Here is a 7,276-nt window from a genome sequence, read left to right as displayed (position 1 = left end):
ATATTATTTATTTAAATATTTATGTAAATACTAATAAATTTTAAAAACACAAGTTCTCTATAAAAAAAGTTCTTTATAAGAATATAAATTTTCTATTTTAAAAACACAAATTCATTGCTTTAAAGACACTAATTCATTGATTTAAAAACACAAATTCACAACTAATGCAAAGAATTTGTGTGCTTAAAACAGTGAATTTTTAAAGTAGCGAATTTGTGTTTTTAAAGCATTAAATTTGTAATTAAAACAGAACATATACAGAGTTGTATCGAATCGGAATAACTTATATTAACTTCTAAAATCTCGAACTTTAATAACTCTTAATAATGCTTAATAACTCGATTCACGAGACCGACTGCCACGTTTTTTTGTCAAAATCTTTTGTTTTAAGTGAAAATATGTCGAATGAGTACATTTTTATTTAGATTCTAAGAGGGAATTGTATTTTAAATAATTACCATTTCTTTTTAAAGAAATTTTTTAAAGCAGAAAATTTGTTTTTGAAATCGAAAATTTTATGTAATTAAAACAAAAAAATCTTCATTTATTAGTCTCATGTCTCTCTACTACTGATGTGACAGATTTCCTAATTCGAATATTTGTCAACTTTAATTAATATCTCGGTTCATGGGACAGAGCGATACTTTTTTTTACCAGATTTATTTATTTTATGCAAAAACGGACATTAGTGAGTCTATTTTTCTGGATTTGGTTGTTATATTTATTTATGAAGCACTGCAAGTGGGTTCCTTGTAAGACGAATAAATGAATATAAACCTTTGCTTTTTAGTTCGCAATTTAGCTCGATATAATCTAGCTTTCATTTAGCGTTTTTTAAGTGATGTCATTTCAGTTTCAAAACTGCATGCGTGCGTGCGTGCGTGCGTGCGTAATATTTTGAGAAGGTACAAACATTAGAAACAACTTGTGTCTCTTTAATTCTAAATTAAAATCAATTAGAAGCTTAAAAAGCAACCTATGGAAAATAATACAACTTGGAAGAACATGCAAAGATATTTTCGTATATTACTATTCAAATAAAAATATTTTAGAAGAATATCAGCAGATGTGTAAATATTGGTGTAACATACAGTTTTTATTACTAATTTAATAATTAAAAAAAATTAAAAATAATTAAAAAAATAATAATTAATAATAATTTTTTAAATTTTCTTTCTGAAAAATAGTCTTAAGATGCTTTGAACAAATACGCATATATTGCAAAGTTGATTTGCCCATTTTTAAAGCAATTTTTCATTTTTTTTTTTAAATTAGATTCCTTGGGGAAGTAATGAAAATGCATTTTCGGATTACTGTAAGTTTGGCCCTGTACGTTGTTTGCACTTTTTGCATTCAGCATCTTCGCTTTCTCTCTTTTCAATGCCAAATGTCTATTTCGTTTTAAGCAAAAATATTTGGGGATTTCATGTAATATAAACATTAAGTAGTAACACAACAAAAAGTAATATTTATTTTTTACTAATTTTGATGGACTGTTACATATAAAGTATTTGCTGATTTATGCTAATTCCACTTATGGCCACTAGGCGCGCTGGGGAGAATCTTTGTTTGCGTCACCAATGTACTAAAAAAAAATTTGTATAGAAAATCTAATGGGATTATTCTTAATAGTTTTTTCATTTTCAAGATTTTCCTGCAAATAACATAAAGACGTCTGCCTAGCTGGCCCCCCCCCTCCTCACTTAACCAAATCTTAATGAAAAAAATATGAAATAATGCGCTATTTATGCGCTATATATCCGCAAACAAAAAATTTGTGTTCATTTCGTTTAGCTAAAAAAAAAATTTTTTTGTGGGGAGCTGAGTAAGCAGCCAAGTCAATCTTCCCATCCATTAAAAACAATCGATTTGAAAAATCAAATATACAGGATTTATGCGCTATTATTTCCAAGTATTTTCGATTTTTGCGCTGCAACTCTTAAGGCACTTCCCTCTTGGAGCGAACAACTATATTCATCCCTAAGTCATTTAAAATTGCAAAATTAAATACTCTGATTATGCATAATAATTTTCTGATGTATGCGCTACTATTTCCAAGCATTTTGGATTTTTGCGCTGCAACCTTTAAAGGCATTTCTCTCTTAGAGCGAACATTAATATTTATAATTCATGAAAAATTATGAAAATACATGCTTAACCAATCGAAGTCTATTTTTGATTTATGCGCTATGAATTCCAAGCAATATCCTATTAAGAAATAAGAGATAAGGACTGTAAAGAACTTTGTTAAAGATGCATTAAATCAATAAATATAATAATAGGCTTGATAATAATTTTCTTCTATTTCTGAATTTTTTTTTAAATATATTTATAAAAATATAAAATAAATTTATACTGTCCATTCTTTACATGATGTATATAACAACTTGTGTATTTGTTTTGCTATTAGAAATAACTTGGAAATAGTCTCCCATAAATTAGAGAATTATTATGTATTATGTAGTGGGAGTTATTTAATTTTGCAATTTTAAATGACTTAGGAATGAATATGGCTCCAAGAGGGAAGTGCCTTAAGTTTAGCAGCGCAAAAATCGAAAATGCTTAGAAATAGTAGCGCATAAATCAGAGAATTATTATGCATAGTGGGAGTTATTTAATTTTACAATTTTAAATGACTTAGGGATGAATATGGCTGTTCGCTCCAAGAGGGAAGTGCTTTAAGAATAGCAGCGCAAAAATCGAAAATGCTTGGAAATAATAGCGCATAATTCTGTACATTTGATTTTTCAAATCGATTGTTTTTAACGGATGGGGGAGCTGCCTACTCAGCCCCTACAATAAATTTTTTTTTAGCTAAACGGAATGAGTTTATGAATTTTCTGAATTTTTTAGCTAAACGCAAAATTTTTTGTTTGCGGATATGATTAGCGCATTATTTCATAATTTTTTCATTAAGATTAAGTTAAGTGGGCCAACTAGACAGACGTCATAAAGAAAATTATTCGCTTGAATTCCTTGATTTATAGCTTTCTGATAGCAAACAATATCTCCTTGTTTTATAATCCAATGTTTGAATAACATTACCCATATAGCAATTTTCGAAAACATACAAGTTTTCAAAAATATCTCAGAAATATTTTAACTGAAAAGTGAAAATGTTTTATAAAAATTGCGAAATATGTTTGCAATCTGTCTGAGACAGTTCTGAAATAGTAAAATGTCCGCAATTTTTACACATGAAACTTTGATGAAATGTCATAGAAAGAATCTGCAATCTTTTTGAAATCAAAAAGATTGCAGCCATTTCTAATATTATAAAAATGATATTTAAATATATACTTAATTGATACTTAAGTAATATTTGAATTTATTATGTCGATGTAAATTTGAATATTGTTTACGTATCAATTTAAATATCATTTCTGGAATACTTAAAATTTATTAAGAATTTCGCGATCTGTTTACAGATTACAAAACTTATTCAAATAAACTTAAAGTATTTCCCAAAAATAGTAGTTATATCGCTAATTATTTTGATTAATCATATTATATACATAAGCATTTATACATAATAAAAAACACTAATAAAAAATCACATTTGCAGTTTCCATAAAATCATCCCAGATAGTCAAGCATGATATAGCATATTATACAAACTAATGCATTGCATATGTTGTTGTACATATGCAATATTTTTAATAATCTATATTTTTAATAATCTATATAATATCTTTAATATCTTTAATAATCTAAATATTGCGTTTTTAGTTTTGCCATTTTATTTTTCTTCATGACGCGTTTCTTTAAAAATCTTTCAATTTTACATAACATATCATACAAAACATATCAATTTTACAAGTCATTTAAAAAATTATAGTACTATTAAATCGCTAATTAACAAACTTTTGTAAGAATGAGATACGTATTATTAAAGTTAAGTAACAAAAATATTAGGTTTTATTTTATATATATATATATATGTCTTGGTAAGTTAAGCTATCATTTGAGCTTTAATTTGTAATTTGATACAATAGTTTTTTTCTAGTAATAATTTTTGATACAGAATATTAAAATTGTCATTATTTGGGTTGAAATAAGGGAATCTTCAATGAGAATATCTTTGAAGTAGAATTAAAACTATTATTACTTGGATTAGAATAATGATTAAAAATATATGTAACGAATCACTTCTATTTAAAATATTTGAAATAAAACCGCTTACATAAATAAATAAATAAATAAATCAACTAAAAATAAAAACGTCAATTATTGCACATATGTGAAGTTGGCACCTCATCTTTTGGCATTGCAAATTTTGATAAGAGTTCCATTGGCATCCGCAATAATTTTATAATTCCTATAGGTTTTATAAATAGTTCTGTTGATTTAGCTAAAAAAAAAAAACAAAATTGCTATTTATATTACTTATAAAACTTATCAGGAACTATTTATAAAACCTATCAGGAATTATAGAACTATTGCGGGTGCCAATGGAACTCTTATCAAAACTTGCGGTGCCAAAAGATGAGATGCCAACTTCACACACGTAATTATTGCTAAAGTTAAATATTTAAGATAATCATTATTTTTATATGCTGTGACGTGACAATTTTTGTCCGTCACTGTCGCGGAATGTCTGCGGGGAATTTTGCGTCCTGCCGGCTCGGAAGGCGAGCATGCAAGCGAGCGCGCGAGTATGAGCACACATACGAGTGTACGTTATTTATTCGTTTATGTTCTTTTTCTTATTTCTTTTGTTAATAACTTATTTCTTTTAGTAGTTAGTCTCCCAGTTAGATTTAGATTTAGAGTCGACGGCTAAGATATTGATTTGTGATCTCGTTGTCTCACCACTGGAAGAAGGAAAACTACGCCAAGAAGGTGCGGTGTTAGACTGGGGGTCTCGCCAGGGACCCCGGACATGCAGAATAGAGTTTCATATATTTTTGATAATGCATTGTTGCCCCAAACTTGATTATATTACACACTGCTTACAGAATGGAGCGATGGAAGGCGAAAACTACTGGCCCATCCAGTAGCAAATATAGACGAATATGCAGATACTTCGATACGGAGCTGGTGGCAGAGCTGCCAGAACATTCCCAGCTCGAATAATCTAGAAGCTACAGACGCAGAAATCTATGTAAATTTGTATTACGCGCTCTAAGACGCAAGGATTCGTGGCTTCGCGAGGACTTATACGATATGTAGAGCCGCATAATTGACAATCGACAATGTGACATGGTCCTGATTAGAGGGGAAGCCGAACGGTCGTGAATCCGTGGAGAACTCCCGGTCGGCACTGTGGCTGAGTTTATGACCATTGTAAGAAGATGCACGCTTTCTTGTTGTCAAAAGAATTAAAGAAGTGAGCTTCAATTCAGGATACCAGCTGTCGCGATAAAGACCAGAGAAGACGAGGATAGTGAGTGAGATGAATGCTGCTACTATTGTATTGTAAAGCTTCTGATCATCAGGTTCATCGGGTGGATGGAGTCGCGCGTGAAAACTCGCGTGATTGCAAGCAGTCGGCTTAATGGCTGTCGTCAGAATCTGTAGAATTACGAATCACGTGCCACTCGATAGCCTTGTCATTGGGAAAATTATTAGCTGCCGATTTGCACTCGCCTTTCTTCGAGTCATTCGTCTGTCTTCGCCGACAGTCGAATCACTTTCTGTTTTTATATCTTTTTCTGTGCCGAACCGATTATTGTAATTATCTTGCATGTTCATTGTTGTTCCGAGTCGTGACGAAGTTACCCTTTTGGATAATGTACTTTACTAATTGTAAGAATACGAGCTCTTGCCATCGACAGATCGTTAGCATTTAATTGTACAATAATCGTCTTATGAGATGCTCACTATAATAATAAAGATTTAATAAGAGTGCGGCTGTCGAACCGTTAGTATCGAAATATCGTTGTTTATTTACTAACTTTACTTAAATTTACTTACTAACTTTAAAATTTTTTAATTTCATTTATGCCATTCGAAAGAGAATCGTTTGTATTCGTACCTCTTTTATTTTCGTTTGTACCTCAAAGGGTTCGGAGATACAGTGCCTTTCAGTTTTTGCGCAATCCCTACATAACAAATTTAGCGAATTTTAAAGATATCGAAATGGGACCAATGGCATTCGAAAGAGAATCGTTTGTACCCGTTTGTACCTCTATTACTTTCGTTTGTATCTCAAAAGGTTCGGAAATACAACGATTTCAAAATTTCATAAAATTCGAAAGAGAATCGTTTGTACCTCTATTACTTTCGTTTGTACCTCAAAGAGTTCGGAGATACAGCGCGTTTCAGTTTTTGCGCAACCCCTATATAGTATCTCTGAATCCTTTGAGGTACAAACGAAAGTAAGAGAGGTACAAACGGGTACAAACGATTCTCTTTCGAATGGCATAAATGAAATTAAAAAATTTTAAAGTTGCGCGCTGGCCATTTTTTATTTTTCACTTTTTGTTTAACTGTTTGAGGTACAAACGAAATAATGATCGATACAAACAAGTACAAACGAAGTACAAACGGCCTGCAGTATTAATTTTTATTTTTGATAAAATTGAGCGTCAGGTTCACATCGGTCTGTTTGAGGTACAAACGAAATAATGATCGGTACAAACGGGTACAAACGAAGTATAAACGGCCTGCGGTATTAATTTTTGATAAAGTTGAGCACCAGGTTCACATCAGTAAGAAAAAGTCATAGAGCACGCGGCGAAGTGCTGTCACTCGCGAGCATGGTCACAATACATATCTCAGAAATTTGATTACACACCGATTATGTTCGAACTCGCAACAATCTGAAGTACTAATAATCTTTCCCAAACTAAATTAAAATTTGTAAAGAACTTACTATGAAAAGTATTTTTATCTGTGAGAACGCTAGTCTTTGATGACGCTAGCATGGTGATACGTGAAATCCGAATTCGATTCTCGATTTAGACACAATTTAACCATACACAGTTACGATAGTAAAGTCGGAACCTTTGATGTTACCCAGTCATGTGATTCTCCGCCATATTTTGGATAGTATAAAGACGTGTAATTCAAAGATGTGTAATAAAAAAATGATTTAAATATTTCTAGCTATTTACATCATATACAATTATAATGAAATAGGTGATATAAGGAGCCACAGAAAAAGTTGAAAAAAGTTAAATTATAAAATAAGATTAGATAATAATAAACATACATTGCGAATTTTATTGTATTTTGAATGAATAAAACACATATTTATTTGTTATTTTAAATAAAAAAAATTAAAAAATTTAAATTAAAAAAATTTTCAATAATTAGTTGACAATTGTGCGAT

At 30.5% G+C, this 7,276-nt stretch overlaps 1 protein-coding gene across 2 annotated transcripts in view; it reads left to right on the top strand.

The window, feature by feature from the left end:
• The window catches only part of LOC108687082 (ring canal kelch homolog), an 87,864-nt gene that overhangs the window by 833 nt on the left and 79,755 nt on the right, over nucleotides 1–7,276 (top strand). The window lies entirely within an intron of this gene.

The sequence above is a fragment of the Atta colombica genome, unplaced genomic scaffold, assembly GCF_001594045.1.
Source record: "Atta colombica isolate Treedump-2 unplaced genomic scaffold, Acol1.0 scaffold2, whole genome shotgun sequence".
In the NCBI taxonomy this organism is placed as follows: Eukaryota; Metazoa; Arthropoda; class Insecta; order Hymenoptera; family Formicidae; genus Atta; species Atta colombica.
This window is presented reverse-complemented; position numbering and strand designations above follow the sequence as displayed.